This window comes from Heptranchias perlo, unplaced genomic scaffold (genome assembly GCF_035084215.1).
Source record: "Heptranchias perlo isolate sHepPer1 unplaced genomic scaffold, sHepPer1.hap1 HAP1_SCAFFOLD_94, whole genome shotgun sequence".
NCBI lineage: Eukaryota > Metazoa > Chordata > Chondrichthyes > Hexanchiformes > Hexanchidae > Heptranchias > Heptranchias perlo.
In genome coordinates this window covers 461,097-478,846 of record NW_027139981.1, presented here as the reverse complement: position 1 = coordinate 478,846, position 17,750 = coordinate 461,097, and positions in this window count along the sequence as shown.

Sequence of the window (17,750 nt, the reverse complement as noted above, 5' to 3'; positions counted from 1 at the left end):
AAGAAAGATCGAGCTGACTGAAATAAGTTCATTAGATGAAAACCAACAAAAATTGACAAGAAACACGAAAAGTTCTTGTATTTTAAGATAAAATCTTACTCTATTAATGAAAAAACTTCCAGCTCGCTGAAATATGTTCATTTGCTGAAAACCAACAAAACCACCAAAAGTTCTTGTATTTGAAGATAAAATCTTTTTGCTTTGAAGAAGAAAGATCCAGCTGACTGAAATAAGTTCATTAGATGAAAACCAACAAAAATTGACAAGAACCACGAAAAGTTCTTGTATTTTAAGATAAAATCTTAGGCAATTAAAGAAAAAACTTCCAGCTCGCTGAAATCTGTTCATTTGCTGAAAACCAACAAAACCACGAAAAGTTCTTGTATTTGAAGATAAAATCTTTTTTCTTTGAAGAAGAAAGATCTAGCTGACTGAAATAAGTTCATTAGATGAACACCAACAAAAATTGACAAGAACCACGAAATGTTCTTGTATTTTGAGATAAAATCTTACTCTATTAAGGAAAAAACTTCCAGCTCGCTGAAATATGTTCATTTGCTGAAAACCATCAAAACCAGGAAAAGTTCTTGTATTTGAAGATAAAATCTTTTTGCTTTGAAGAAGAAAGATCCAGCTGACTGAAATAAGTTCATTAGATGAAAACCAACAAAAATTGACAAGAACCACGAAAAGTTCTTGTATTTTAAGATAAAATCTTACTCTATTAAGGAAAAAACTTCCAGCTCGCTGAAATCTGTTCATTTGCTGAAAACCAACAAAACCACCAAAAGTTCTTGTATTTGAAGATAAAATCTTTTTGCTTTGAAGAAGAAAGATCTAGCTGACTGAAATAAGTTCATTAGATGAAAACCAACAAAAATTGACAAGAACCACGAAAAGTTCTTGTATTTTAAGATAAAATCTTACTCTATTAAGGAAAAAACTTCCAGCTCGCTGAAATCTGTTCATTTGCTGAAAACCATCAAAACCACGAAAAGTTCTAGTATTTGAAGATAAAATCTTTTTGCTTTGAAGAAGAAAGATCTAGCTGACTGAAATAAGTTCATTAGATGAAAACCAACAAAAATTGACAAGAATCACGAAAAGTTCTTGTATTTTAAGATAAAATCTTACTCTATTAAGGAAAAAACTTCCAGCTCGCTGAAATATGTTCATTTGCTGAAAACCATCAAAACCACGAAAAGTTCTTGTATTTGAAGATAAAATCTTTTTTCTTTGAAGAAGAAAGATCTAGCTGACTGAAATAAGTTCATTAGATGAAAACCAACAAAAATTGACAAGAACCACGAAAAGTTCTTGTATTTTAAGATAAAATCTTACTCTATTCAGGAAAAAACTTCCAGCTCGCTGAAATATGTTCATTTGCTGAAAACCATCAAAACCACGAAAAGTTCTTGTATTTGAAGATAAAATCTTTTTGCTATGAAGAAGAAAGATCTAGCTGACTGAAATAAGTTCATTAGATGAAAACCAACAAAAATTGACAAGAACCACGAAAAGTTCTTGTATTTTAAGATAAAATCTTACGCTATTAAAGAAAAAACTCCCAGCTCGCTGAAATATGTTCATTTGCTGAAAACCAACAAAACCACAAAAAGTTCTTGTATTTGAAGATAAAATCTTTTTTCTTTGAAGAAGAAAGATCTAGCTGACTGAAATAAGTTCATTAGATGAAAACCAACAAAAATTGACAAGAACCACGAAAAGTTCTTGTATTTTAAGATAAAATCTTACTCTATTAAGGAAAAAACTTCCAGTTCGCTGAATTATGTTCATTTGCTGAAAACCAACAAAACCACCAAAAGTTCTTGTATTTGAAGATAAAATCTTTTTCCTTTGACGAAGATAGATCTAGTTGACTGAAATAAGTTCATTAGATGAAAACCAACAAAAATTGACAAGAACCACGAAAAGTTCTTGTATTTTAATATAAAATCTTAGGCAATTAAAGAAAAAACTTCCAGCTCGCTGAAATATGTTCATTTGCTGAAAACCAACAAAACCACGAAAAGTTCTTGTATTTGAAGATAAAATCTTTTTTCTTTGAAGAAGAAAGATCTAGCTGACTGAAATAAGTTCATTAGATGAACACCAAGAAAATTGACAAGAACCACGAAATGTTCTTGTATTTTGAGATAAAATCTTACTCTATTAAGGAAAAAACTTCCAGCTCGCTGAAATATGTTCATTTGCTGAAAACCATCAAAACCACGAAAAGTTCTTGTATTTGAAGATAAAATCTTTTTGCTTTGAAGAAGAAAGATAAAGCTGACTGAAATAAGTTCATTAGATGAAAACCAACAAAATTTGACAAGAACCACGAAAACTTCTTGTATTTTAAGATAATATCTTACGCTATTAAAGAAAAAACTTCTGGCTCGCTTAAATATGTTCATTTGCTGAAAACCAACAAAACCACGAAAAGTTCTTGTATTTGAAGATAAAATCTTTTTGCTTTGAAGAAGAAAGATCCAGCTGACTGAAATAAGTTCATTGGATGAAAACCAACAAAAATTGACAAGAACCACGAAAAGTTCTTGTATTTTAAGATAAAATCTTACTCTATTAAGGAAAAAACTTCCAGCTCGCTGAAATCTGTTCATTTGCTGAAAACCAACAAAACCACCAAAAGTTCTTGTATTTGAAGATAAAATCTTTTTGCTTTGAAGAAGAAAGATCTAGCTGACTGAAATAAGTTCATTAGATGAAAACCAACAAAAATTGACAAGAACCACGAAAAGTTCTTGTATTTTAAGATAAAATCTTACTCTATTAAGGAAAAAACTTCCAGCTCGCTGAAATCTGTTCATTTGCTGAAAACCATCAAAACCACGAAAAGTTCTTCTATTTGAAGATAAAATCTTTTTGCTTTGAAGAAGAAAGATCTAGCTGACTGAAATAAGTTCATTAGATGAAAACCAACAAAAATTGACAAGAATTACGAAAAGTTCTTGTATTTTAAGATAAAATCTTACTCTATTAAGGTAAAAACTTCCAGCTCGCTGAAATATGTTCATTTGCTGAAAACCATCAAAACCACGAAAAGTTCTTGTATTTGAAGATAAAATCTTTTTGCTTTGAAGAAGAAAGATCTAGCTGACTGAAATAAGTTCATTAGATGAAAACCAACAAAAATTGACAAGAACCACGAAAAGTTCTTGTATTTTAAGATAAAATCTTACTCTATTAAGGAAAAAACTTCCAGTTCGCTGAATTATGTTCATTTGCTGAAAACCAACAAAACCACCAAAAGTTCTTGTATTTGAAGATAACATCTTTTTGCTTTGACGAAGATAGATCTAGTTGACTGAAATAAGTTCATTAGATGAAAACCAACAAAAATTGACAAGAACCACGAAAGGTTCTTGTATTTTAAGATAAAATCTTAGGCTATTAAAGAAAAAACTTCCAGCTCGCTGAAATCTGTTCATTTGCTGAAAACCATCAAAACCACGAAAAGTTCTTGTATTTGAAGATAAAATCTTTTTGCTTTGAAGAAGAAAGATCTAGCTGACTGAAATAAGTTCATTAGATGAAAACCAACAAAAATTGACAAGAACCACGAAAAGTTCTTGTATTTGAAGATAAAATCTTACTCTATTCAGGAAAAAACTTCCAGCTCGCTGAAGTATGTTCATTTGCTCAAAACCATCAAAACCACGAAAAGTTCTTGTATTTGAAGGTAAAATCTTTTTGCTTTGAAGAAGAAAGATCTAGCTGACTGAAATAAGTTCATTAGATGAAAACCAACAACAATTGACAAGAATCACGAAAAGTTCTTGTATTTTAAGATAAAATCTTACTCTATTAAGGTAAAAACTTCCAGCTCGCTGAAATATGTTCATTTGCTGAAAACCATCAAAACCACGAAAAGTTCTTGTATTTGAAGATAAAATCTTTTTGCTTTGAAGAAGAAAGATCTAGCTGACTGAAATAAGTTCATTAGATGAAAACCAACAAAAATTGACAAGAACCACGAAAAGTTCTTGTATTTTAAGATAAAATCTTACGCTATTAAAGAAAAAACTCCCAGCTCGCTGAAATATGTTCATTTGCTGAAAACCATCAAATCCACAAAAAGTTCTTGTATTTGAAGATAAAATCTTTTTGCTTTGAAGAAGAAAGATCTAGCTGACTGAAATAAGTTCATTAGATGAAAACCAACAAAAATTGACAAGAACCACGAAAAGTTCTTGTATTTGAAGATAAAATCTTACTCTATTCAGGAAAAAACTTCCAGCTCGCTGAAATATGTTCATTTGCTCAAAACCATCAAAACCACGAAAAGTTCTTGTATTTGAAGGTAAAATCTTTTTGCTTTGAAGAAGAAAGATCCAGCTGACTGAAATAAGTTCATTAGATGAAAACCAACAAAAATTGACAAGAACCACGAAAAGTTCTTGTATTTTAAGATAAAATCTTAGGCAATTAAAGAAAAAACTTCCAGCTCGCTGAAATATGTTCATTTGCTGAAAACCAACAAAACCACGAAAAGTTCTTGTATTTGAAGATAAAATCTTTTTTCTTTGAAGAAGAAAGATCTAGCTGACTGAAATAAGTTCATTAGATGAAAACCAACAAAATTTGACAAGAACCACGATAACTTCTTGTATTTTAAGATAATATCTTACGCTATTAAAGAAAAAACTTCTGGCTCGCTGAAATATGTTCATTTGCTGAAAACCAACAAAACCACGAAAAGTTCTTGTATTTGAAGATAAAATCTTTTTGCTTTGAAGAAGAAAGATCCAGCTGACTGAAATAAGTTCATTAGATGAAAACCAACAAAAATTGACAAGAACCACGAAAAGTTCTTGTATTTTAAGATAAAATCTTACTCTATTAAGGAAAAAACTTCCAGCTCGCTGAAATCTGTTCATTTGCTGAAAACCAACAAAACCACCAAAAGTTCTTGTATTTGAAGATAAAATCTTTTTGCTTTGAAGAAGAAAGATCTAGCTGACTGAAATAAGTTCATTAGATGAAAACCAACAAAAATTGACAAGAACCACGAAAAGTTCTTGTATTTTAAGATAAAATCTTACTCTATTAAGGAAAAAACTTCCAGCTCGCTGAAATCTGTTCATTTGCTGAAAACCATCAAAACCACGAAAAGTTCTTGTATTTGAAGATAAAATCTTTTTGCTTTGAAGAAGAAAGATCTAGCTGACTGAAATAAGTTCATTAGATGAAAACCAACAAAAATTGACAAGAATCACGAAAAGTTCTTGTATTTTAAGATAAAATCTTACTCTATTAAGGTAAAAACTTCCAGCTCGCTGAAATATGTTCATTTGCTGAAAACCATCAAAACCACGAAAAGTTCTTGTATTTGAAGATAAAATCTTTTTGCTTTGAAGAAGAAAGATCCAGCTGACTGAAATAAGTTCATTAGATGAAAACCAACAAAAATTGACAAGAACCACGAAAAGTTCTTGTATTTTAAGATAAAATCTTACTCTATTAAGGAAAAAACTTCCAGCTCGCTGAAATATGTTCATTTGCTGAAAACCATCAAAACCACGAAAAGTTCTTGTATTTGAAGATAAAATCTTTTTGCTTTGAAGAAGAAAGTTCTAGCTGACTGAAATAAGTTCATTAGATGAAAACCAACAAAAATTGACAAGAACCACGAAAAGTTCTTGTATTTTAAGATTATATCTTACGCTATTAATGAAAAAACTTCTGGCTCGCTGAAATATGTTCATTTGCTGAAAACCAACAAAACCACGAAAAGTTCTTGTATTTGAAGATAAAATCTTTTTGCTTTGAAGAAGAAAGATCCAGCTGACTGAAATAAGTTCATTAGATGAAAACCAACAAAAATTGACAAGAACCACGAAAAGTTCTTGTATTTTAAGATAAAATCTTACTCTATTAAGGAAAAAACTTCCAGCTCGCTGAAATCTGTTCATTTGCTGAAAACCAACAAAACCACCAAAAGTTCTTGTATTTGAAGATAAAATCTTTTTGCTTTGAAGAAGAAAGATCTAGCTGACTGAAATAAGTTCATTAGATGAAAACCAACAAAAATTGACAAGAACCAGGAAAAGTTCTTGTATTTTAAGATAAAATCTTACTCTATTAAGGAAAAAACTTCCAGCTCGCTGAAATCTGTTCATTTGCTGAAAACCATCAAAACCACGAAAAGTTCTTGTATTTGAAGATAAAATCTTTTTGCTTTGAAGAAGAAAGATCTAGCTGACTGAAATAAGTTCATTAGATGAAAACCAACAAAAATTGACAAGAATCACGAAAAGTTCTTGTATTTTAAGATAAAATCTTACTCTATTAAGGTAAAAACTTCCAGCTCGCTGAAATATGTTCATTTGCTGAAAACCATCAAAACCACGAAAAGTTCTTGTATTTGAAGATCAAATCTTTTTGCTTTGAAGAAGAAAGATCTAGCTGACTGAAATAAGTTCATTAGATGAAAACCAACAAAAATTGATAAGAACCACGAAAAGTTCTTGTATTTTAAGATAAAATCTTACGCTATTAAAGAAAAAACTCCCAGCTCGCTGAAATATGTTCATTTGCTGAAAACCAACAAAACCACGAAAAGTTCTTGTATTTGAAGATAAAATCTTTTTTCTTTGAAGAAGAAAGATCTAGCTGACTGAAATAAGTTCATTAGATGAAAACCAACAAAAATTGACAAGAACCACGAAAAGTTCTTGTATTTTAAGATAAAATCTTACTCTATTAAGGAAAAAACTTCCAGTTTGCTGAATTATGTTCATTTGCTGAAAACCAACAAAACCACCAAAAGTTCTTGTATTTGAAGATAAAATCTTTTTGCTTTGACGAAGATAGATCTAGTTGACTGAAATAAGTTCATTAGATGAAAACCAACAAAAATTGACAAGAACCACGAAAGGTTCTTGTATTTTAAGATAAAATCTTAGGCTATGAAAGAAAAAAACTTCCAGCTCGCTGAAATCTGTTCATTTGCTGAAAACCAACAATACCACGAAAAGTTCTTGTATTTGAAGATGAAATCTTTTTGCTTTGAAGAAGAAAGATCTCGCTGACTGAAATAAGTTCATTCGATGAAAACCAACAAAAATTGACAAGAACCACGAAAACCTCTTGTATTTTAAGATAATATCTTACGCAATTAAAGAAAAACCTTCTGGCTCGCTGAAATATGTTCATTTGCTGAAAACCAACAAAACCACGAAAAGTTCTTGTATTTATAGATAAAATCTTTTTGCTTTGAAGAAGAAAGATCTGGCTGACTGAAATAAGTTCATTAGATGAAAACCAACAAAAATTGACAAGAACCACGAAAAGTTCTTGTATTTTAAGATAAAATCTTATTCCATTAAGGAAAAAACTTCCAGCCCGGTGAAATATGATCATTTGCTGAAAACCATCAAAACCACGAAAAGTTCTTGTATTTGAAGATAAAATCTTTTTGCTTTGAAGAAGAAAGATCTAGCTGACTGAAATAAGTTCATTGGATGAAAACCAACAAAAATTGACAAGAACCACGAAATGTTCTTGTATTTTAAGATAAAATCTTACGCTATTAAAGAAAAAGCTTCTTGCTCGCTGAAATCTGTTCATTTGCTGAAAACCAACAAAACCACGAAAAGTTCTTGTATTTGAAGATGAAATCTTTTTGCTTTGAAGAAGAAAGATCTAGCTGACTGAAATAAGTTCATAAGATGAAAACCAACAAAAATTGACAACAACCACGATAAGTTCTTGTATTTTAAGATGAAATCTTACGCTATTTGAGAAAAAACTTCTGGCTCGCTGAAATATGTTCATTTGCTGAAAACCAACAAAACCACGAAAAGTTCTTGTATTTGAAGATAAAATCTTTTTGCTTTCAAGAAGAAAGATCCAGCTGAATGAAATAAGTTCATTCGATGAAAACCAACAAAAATTGACAAGAACCACGAAAAGTTCTTGTATTTTAAGATAAAATCTTACGCGATTGAGGAAAAGACTTCCAGATCGCTGAAATATGATCATTTGCTGAAAACCATCAAAACCACGAAAAGTTCTTGTATTTAAAGATAAAATCTTTTTGCTTTGAAGAAGAAAGATTGAGCTGACTGAAATAAGTTCATTAGATGAAAACCAACAAAAATTGACAAGAACCACGAAAAGTTCTTGTATTTTAAGATAAAATCTTACGCTATTAAAGAAAAAACTACTGGCTCGCTGAAATCTGTTCATTTGCTGAAAACCAACAAAACCACGAAAAGTTCTTGTATTTGAAGATAAGATCTTTTTGCTTTGAAGAAGAAAGATCTCGCTGACTGAAATAAGTTCATTCGATGAAAACCAACAAAAATTGACAAGAACCACGAAAAGTTCTTGTATTTTAAGATAATATCTTACGCTATTAAAGAAAAACCTTCTGGCTCGCTGAAATATGTTCATTTGCTGAAAACCATCAAAACCACGAAAAGTTCTTGTATTGGAAAATAAAATCTTTTTGCTTTGAAGAAGAAAGATCTCGCTGACTGAAATAAGTTCATTAGATGAAAACCAACAATAATTGTCAATAACCACGAAAAGTTCTTGTATTTTAAGATAAAATCTTAAGCTATTAAGGAAAAAACTTCCAGCTCGCTGAAATGTGTTCATTTGCTGAAAACCATCAAAACCACAAAAAGTTCTTGTATTTGAAGATAAAATCTTTTTGCTTTGAAGAAGAAAGATCTAGCTGACTGAAATAAGTTCATTAGATGAAAACCAACAAAAATTGACAAGAATCACGAAAAGTTCTTGTATTTTAAGATAAAATCTTACTCTATTAAGGTAAAAACTTCCAGCTCGCTGAAATATGTTCATTTGCTGAAAACCATCAAAACCACGAAAAGTTCTTGTATTTGAAGATAAAATCTTTTTGCTTTGAAGAAGAAAGATCTAGCTAACTGAAATAAGTTCATTAGATGAAAACCAACAAAAATTGACAAGAACCACGAAAAGTTCTTGTATTTTAAGATAAAATCTTACTCTATTAAGGAAAAAACTTCCAGTTCGCTGAATTATGTTCATTTGCTGAAAACCAACAAAACCACCAAAAGTTCTTGTATTTGAAGATAAAATCTTTTTGCTTTGACGAAGATAGATCTAGTTGACTGAAATAAGTTCATTAGATGAAAACCAACAAAAATTGACAAGAACCACGAAAGGTTCTTGTATTTTAAGATAAAATCTTAGGCTATTAAAGAAAAAACTTCCAGCTCGCTGAAATCTGTTCATTTGCTGAAAACCATCAAAACCACGAAAAGTTCTTGTATTTGAAGATAAAATCTTTTTGCTTTGAAGAAGAAAGATCTAGCTGACTGAAATAAGTTCATTAGATGAAAACCAACAAAAATTGACAAGAACCACGAAAAGTTCTTGTATTTTAAGATAAAATCTTACTCTATTCAGGAAAAAACTTCCAGCTCGCTGAAATATGTTCATTTGCTCAAAACCATCAAAACCACGAAAAGTTCTTGTATTTGAAGGTAAAATCTTTTTGCTTTGAAGAAGAAAGATCTCGCTGACTGAAATAAGTTCATCAGATGAAAACCAACAAAAATTGACAAGAACCACGAAAAGTTCTTGTATTTTAAGATACAATCTTAGGCAATTAAAGAAAAAACTTCCAGCTCGCTGAAATATGTTCATTTGCTGAAAACCAACAAAACCACGAAAAGTTCTTGTATCTGAAGATAAAATCTTTTTGCTTTGAAGAAGAAAGATCCAGCTGACTGAAATAAGTTCATTAGATGAAAACCAACAAAAATTGACAAGAACCACGAAAAGTTCTTGTATTTTAAGATAAAATCTTACTCTATTAAGGAAAAAACTTCCAGCTCGCTGAAATCTGTTCATTTGCTGAAAACCAACAAAACCACCAAAAGTTCTTGTATTTGAAGATAAAATCTTTTTGTTTTGAAGAAGAAAGATCGAGCTGACTGAAATAAGTTCATTAGATGAAAACCAACAAAAATTGACAAGAACCACGAAAAGTTCTTGTATTTTAAGATAAAATCTTACTCTATTAAGGAAAAAACTTCCAGCTCGCTGAAATCTGTTCATTTGCTGAAAACCATCAAAACCACGAAAAGTTCTTGTATTTGAAGATAAAATCTTTTTGCTTTGAAGAAGAAAGATCTAGCTGACTGAAATAAGTTCATTAGATGAAAACCAACAAAAATTGACAAGAACCACGAAAAGTTCTAGTATTTTAAGATAAAATCTTACTCTATTAAGGTAAAAACTTCCAGCTCGCTGAAATATGTTCATTTGCTGAAAACCATCAAAACCACGAAAAGTTCTTGTATTTGAAGATAAAATCTTTTTGCTTTGAAGAAGAAAGATCTAGCTGACTGAAATAAGTTCATTAGATGAAAACCAACAAAAATTGACAAGAACCACGAAAAGTTCTTGTATTTTAAGATAAAATCTTACGCTATTAAAGAAAAAACTCCCAGCTCGCTGAAATATGTTCATTTGCTGGAAACCAACAAAACCACGAAAAGTTCTTGTATTTGAAGATAAAATCTTTTTTCTTTGAAGAAGAAAGATCCAGCTGACTGAAATAAGTTCATTAGATGAAAACCAACAAAAATTGACAAGAACCACGAAAAGTTCTTGTATTTTAAGATAAAATCTTACTCTATTAAGGAAAAAACTTCCAGCTCGCTGAAATATGTTCATTTGCTGAAAACCATCAAAACCACGAAAAGTTCTTGTATTTGAAGATAAAATCTTTTTGCTTTGAAGAAGAAAGTTCTAGCTGACTGAAATAAGTTCATTAGATGAAAACCAACAAAAATTGACAAGAACCACGAAAAGTTCTTGTATTTTAAGATAATATCTTACGCTATTAATGAAAAAACTTCTGGCTCGCTGAAATATGTTCATTTGCTGAAAACCAACAAAACCACGAAAAGTTCTTGTATTTGAAGATAAAATCTTTTTGCTTTGAAGAAGAAAGATCCAGCTGACTGAAATAAGTTCATTAGATGAAAACCAACAAAAATTGACAAGAACCACGAAAAGTTCTTGTATTTTAAGATAAAATCTTACTCTATTAAGGAAAAAACTTCCAGCTCACTGAAATCTGTTCATTTGCTGAAAACCAACAAAACCACCAAAAGTTCTTGTATTTGAAGATAAAATCTTTTTGCTTTGAAGAAGAAAGATCTAGCTGACTGAAATAAGTTCATTAGATGAAAACCAACAAAAATTGACAAGAACCACGAAAAGTTCTTGTATTTTAAGATAAAATCTTACTCTATTAAGGAAAAAACTTCCAGCTCGCTGAAATCTGTTCATTTGCTGAAAACCATCAAAACCACGAAAAGTTCTTGTATTTGAAGATAAAATCTTTTTGCTTTGAAGAAGAAAGATCTGGCTGACTGAAATAAGTTCATGAGATGAAAACCAACAAAAATTGACAAGAACCACGAAAAGTTCTTGTAGTTTAAGATAAAATCTTACACTATTAAAGTAAAAACTCCCAGCTCGCTGAAATATGTTAATTTGCTGAAAACCAACAAAACCACGAAAAGTTCTTGTATTTGAAGATAAAATCTTTTTTCTTTGAAGAAGAAAGATCTAGCTGACTGAAATAAGTTCATTAGATGAAAACCAACAAAAATTGACAAGAACCACGAAAAGTTCTTGTATTTTAAGATAAAATCTTACTCCATTAAGGAAAAAACTTCCAGTTCGCTGAATTATGTTCATTTGCTGAAAACCAACAAAACCACCAAAAGTTCTTGTATTTGAAGATAAAATCTTTTTGCTTTGACGAAGATAGATCGAGTTGACTGAAATAAGTTCATTAGATGAAAACCAACAAAAATTGACAATAACCACGAAAGGTTCTTGTATTTTAAGATAAAATCTTAGGCTATTAAAGAAAAAACTTCCAGCTCGCTGAAATCTGTTCATTTGCTGTAAACCATCAAAACCACGAAAAGTTCTTGTATTTGAAGATAAAATCTTTTTGCTTTGAAGAAGAAAGATCTAGCTGACTGAAATAAGTTCATTAGATGAAAACCAACAAAAATTGACAAGAACCACGAAAAGTTCTTGTATTTGAAGATAAAATCTTACTCTATTCAGGAAAAAACTTCCAGCTCGCTGAAATATGTTCATTTGCTGAAAACCAACAATACCACGAAAAGTTCTTGTATTTGAAGATGAAATCTTTTTGCTTTGAAGAAGAAAGATCTCGCTGACTGAAATAAGTTCATTCGATGAAAACCAACAAAAATTGACAAGAACCACGAAAACCTCTTGTATTTTAAGATAATATCTTACGCTACTAAAGAAAAACCTTCTGGCTCGCTGAAATATGTTCATTTGCTGAAAACCAACAAAACCACGAAAAGTTCTTGTATTTATAGATAAAATCTTTTTGCTTTGAAGAAGAAAGATCTGGCTGACTGAAATAAGTTCATTAGATGAAAACCAACAAAAATTGACAAGAACCACGAAAAGTTCTTGTATTTTAAGATAAAATCTTATTCCATTAAGGAAAAAACTTCCAGCCCGGTGAAATATGATCATTTGCTGAAAACCATCAAAACCACGAAAAGTTCTTGTATTTGAAGATAAAATCTTTTTGCTTTGAAGAAGAAAGATCGAGCTGACTGAAATAAGTTCATTAGATGAAAACCAACAATAATTGTCAATAACCACGAAAAGTTCTTGTATTTTAAGATAAAATCTTAAGCTATTAAGGAAAAAACTTCCAGCTCGCTGAAATATGTTCATTTGCTGAAAACCATCAAAACCACGAAAAGTTCTTGTATTTGAAGATAAAATCTTTTTGCTTTGAAGAAGAAAGATCTAGCTGACTGAAATAAGTTCATTGGATGAAAACCAACAAAAATTGACAAGAACCACGAAATGTTCTTGTATTTTAAGATAAAATCTTACGCTATTAAAGAAAAAGCTTCTTGCTCGCTGAAATCTGTTCATTTGCTGAAAACCAACAAAACCACGAAAAGTTCTTGTATTTGAAGATGAAATCTTTTTGCTTTGAAGAAGAAAGATCTAGCTGACTGAAATAAGTTCATAAGATGAAAACCAACAAAAATTGACAACAACCACGATAAGTTCTTGTATTTTAAGATGAAATCTTACGCTATTTGAGAAAAAACTTCTGGCTCGCTGAAATATGTTCATTTGCTGAAAACCAACAAAACCACGAAAAGTTCTTGTATTTGAAGATAAAATCTTTTTGCTTTCAAGAAGAAAGATCCAGCTGAATGAAATAAGTTCATTCGATGAAAACCAACAAAAATTGACAAGAACCACGAAAAGTTCTTGTATTTTAAGATAAAATCTTACGCGATTGAGGAAAAGACTTCCAGATCGCTGAAATGTGATCATTTGCTGAAAACCATCAAAACCACGAAAAGTTCTTGTATTTAAAGATAAAATCTTTTTGCTTTGAAGAAGAAAGATTGAGCTGACTGAAATAAGTTCATTAGATGAAAACCAACAAAAATTGACAAGAACCACGAAAAGTTCTTGTATTTTAAGATAAAATCTTACGCTATTAAAGAAAAAACTACTGGCTCGCTGAAATCTGTTCATTTGCTGAAAACCAACAAAACCACGAAAAGTTCTTGTATTTGAAGATAAAATCTTTTTGCTTTGAAGAAGAAAGATCTCGCTGACTGAAATAAGTTCATTCGATGAAAACCAACAAAAATTGACAAGAACCACGAAAAGTTCTTGTATTTTAAGATAATATCTTACGCTATTAAAGAAAAACCTTCTGGCTCGCTGAAATATGTTCATTTGCTGAAAACCATCAAAACCACGAAAAGTTCTTGTGTTGGAAGATAAAATCTTTTTGCTTTGAAGAAGAAAGATCTCGCTGACTGAAATAAGTTCATTAGATGAAAACCAACAATAATTGTCAATAACCACGAAAAGTTCTTGTATTTTAAGATAAAATCTTAAGCTATTAAGGAAAAAACTTCCAGCTCGCTGAAATGTGTTCATTTGCTGAAAACCATCAAAACCACAAAAAGTTCTTGTATTTGAAGATAAAATCTTTTTGCTTTGAAGAAGAAAGATCTAGCTGACTGAAATAAGTTCATTAGATGAAAACGAACAAAAATTGACAAGTACCACGAAATGTTCTTGTATTTTAAGATAAAATCTTACGCTATTAAAGAAAAAGCTTCTTGCTCGCTGAAATATGTTCATTTGCTGAAAACCAACAAAACCACGAAAAGTTCTTGTATTTGAAGATGAAATCTTTTTGCTTTGAAGAAGAAAGATCTAGCTGACTGAAATAGGTTCATCAGATGAAAATCAACAAAAATTGACAACAACCACGATATGTTCTTGTATTTTAAGATGAAATCTTACGCTATTAAAGAAAAAACTTCTGGCTCGCTGAAATATGTTAATTTGCTGAAAACCAACAAAACCACGAAAAGTTCTTGTATTTGAAGATAAAATCTTTTTGCTTTGAAGAAGAAAGATCTAGCTGAATGAAATAAGTTCATTCGATGAAAACCAACAAAAATTGACAAGAACCACGAAAAGTTCTTGTATTTTAAGATAAAATCTTACGCTATTAAGGAAAAAACTTCCAGATCGCTGAAATATGATCATTTGCTGAAAACCATCAAAACCACGAAAAGTTCTTGTATTTGAAGATAAAATCTTTTTGCTTTGAAGAAGAAAGATCTGGCTGACTGAAATAAGTTCATTCGATGAAAACCAACAAAAATTGACAAGAACCACGAAAAGTTCTTGTATTTTAAGATAAAATCTTACGCTATTAAGGAAAAAACTTCCAGATCGCTGAAATATGATCATTTGCTGAATACCATCAAAACCACGAAAAGTTCTTGTATTTGAAGATAAAATCTTTTTGCTTTGAAGAAGAAAGATCTGGCTGACTGACATAAGTTCATGAGATGAAAACCAACAAAAATTGACAATAACCACGAAAAGTTCTTGTATTTTAAGATAAAATCTTACGCTATTAAGGAAAAAACTTCCAGCTCGCTAAAATATGTTCATTTGCTGAAAACCATCAAAACCACGAAAATTTCTTGTATTTGAAGATAAAATCTTTTTGCTTTGAAGAAGAAAGATCTCGCTGACTGAAATAAGTTCATCAGATGAAAACAAACAAAAATTGACAAGAACCACGAAAAATTCTTGTATTTGAAGATAAAATCTTTTTGCTTTGAAGAAGAAAGATCTCGCTGACTGAAATAAGTTCATCAGATGAAAACCAACATAAATTGACAAGAACCACGAAAAGTTCTTGTATTTTAAGATAATATCTTACGCTATTAAAGAAAAACCTTCTGGCTCGCTGAAATATGTTCATTTGCTGAAAACCAACAAAACCACGAAAAGTTCTTGCATTTGAAGATAAAATCTATTTGGTTTGAAGAAGAAAGATCCGGCTGACTGAAATAAGTTCATTTGAAAAAAAACAACAAAAATTGACAAGAACCTATAAAAGTTCTTGCATTTTCAGATAAAATCTTACGCTATTAAAGAAAAAACTTCCAGATCGCTGAAATATGATCATTTGCTGAAAACCATCAAAACCACGAAAAGTTCTTGTATTTGAAGATAAAATCTTTTTGCTTTGACGAAGAAAGATCTAGCTGACTGAAATAAGTTCATGAGATGAAAACCAACAAAAATTGACAATAACCACGAAAAGTTCTTGTATTTTAAGATACAATCTTACGCTATTAAGGAAAAAACTTCCAGCTCGCTAAAATATGTTCATTTGCTGAAAACCATCAAAACCACGAAAAGTTCTTGTATTTGAAGATAAAATCTTTTTGCTTTGAAGAAGAAAGATCTCGCTGACTGAAATAAGTTCATTAGATGAAAACCAACAAAAATTGACAAGAACCACGAAAAGTTCTTGTATTTTAAGATAAAATCTTTTTGCTTTGAAGAAGAAAGATCTGGCTGACTGAAATAAGTTCATTAGATGAAAACCAACAAAACTTGGCAAGAACCACGAAAAGTTCTTGTATTTTAAGATGAAATCTTAAGCTATTAAAGAAAATACTTCTGGCTTGCTGAAATCTGTTCATTTGCTGAAAACCAACAAAACCACGAAAAGTTCTTGTATTTGAAGATTAAATCTTTTTGCTTTGAAGAAGAAAGATCTGGCTGACTGAAATAAGTTCATTAGATGAAAACCAACAAATATTGACAAGAACCACAAAAAGTAATTGTAGTTCAAGATAAAATCTTACGCTATGAAAGTAAAAACTCCCAGCTCGCTGAAATATGTTAATTTGCTGAAAACCAACAAAACCACGAAAAGTTCTTGTATTTGAAGATAAAATCTTTTTGCTTTGAAGAAGAAAGATCTAGCTGAATGAAATAAGTTCATTCGATGAAAACCAACAAAAATTGACAAGAACCATGAAAAGTTCTTGTATTTTAAGATACAATCTTACGCGATCAAGGGAAAGACTTCCACCTCGCTGAAATATGTTAATTTGCTGAAAACCAACAATACCACGAAAAGTTCTTGTATTTGAAGATGAAATCTTTTTGCTTTGAAGAAGAAAGATCTCGCTGACTGAAATAAGTTCATTCGATGAAAACCAACAAAAATTGACAAGAACCACGAAAACCTCTTGTATTTTAAGATAATATCTTACGCTATTAAAGAAAAACCTTCTGGCTCGCTGAAATATGTTCATTTGCTGAAAACCAACAAAACCACGAAAAGTTCTTGTATTTGTAGATAAAATCTTTTTGCTTTGAAGAAGAAAGATCTGGCTGACTGAAATAAGTTCATTAGATGAAAACCAACAAAAATTGACAAGAACCACGAAAAGTTCTTGTATTTTAAGATAAAATCTTATTCCATTAAGGAAAAAACTTCCAGCCCGGTGAAATATGATCATTTGCTGAAAACCATCAAAACCACGAAAAGTTCTTGTATTTGAAGATAAAATCTTTTTGCTTTGAAGAAGAAAGATCTCGCTGACTGAAATAAGTTCATTAGATGAAAACCAACAATAATTGTCAATAACCACGAAAAGTTCTTGTATTTTAAGATAAAATCTTAAACGATTCAGGAAAAAACTTCCAGCTCGCTGAAATATGTTCATTTGCTGAAAACCATCAAAACCACGAAAAGTTCTTGTATTTGAAGATAAAATCTTTTTGCTTTCAAGAAGGAAGATCGAGCTGACTGAGATAAGTTCATTCGATGAAAACCAACAAAAATTGACAAGAACCACGAAAAGTTCTTGTATTTTAAGATGAAATCTTACGCTATTTGAGAAAAAACTTCTGGCTCGCTGAAATATGTTAACTTGCTGAAAACCAACAAAACCACGAAAAGTTCTTGTATTTGAAGATAAAATCTTTTTGCTTTGAAGAATAAAGATCTAGCTGAATGAAATAAGTTCATTCGATGAAAACCAACAAAAATTGACAAGAACCACGAAAAGTTCTTGTAGTTTAAGATAAAATCTTATTCCATTAAGGAAAAAACTTCCAGCCCGGTGAAATATGATCATTTGCTGAAAACCATCAAAACCACGAAAAGTTCTTGTATTGGAAGATAAAATCTTTTTGCTTTGAAGAAGAAAGATCTCGCTGACTGAAATAAGTTCATTAGATGAAAACCAACAATAATTGTCAATAACCACGAAAAGATCTTGTATTTATAGATAAAATCTTAAGCTATTAAGGAAAAAACTTCCAGCTCGCTGAAATATGTTAATTCG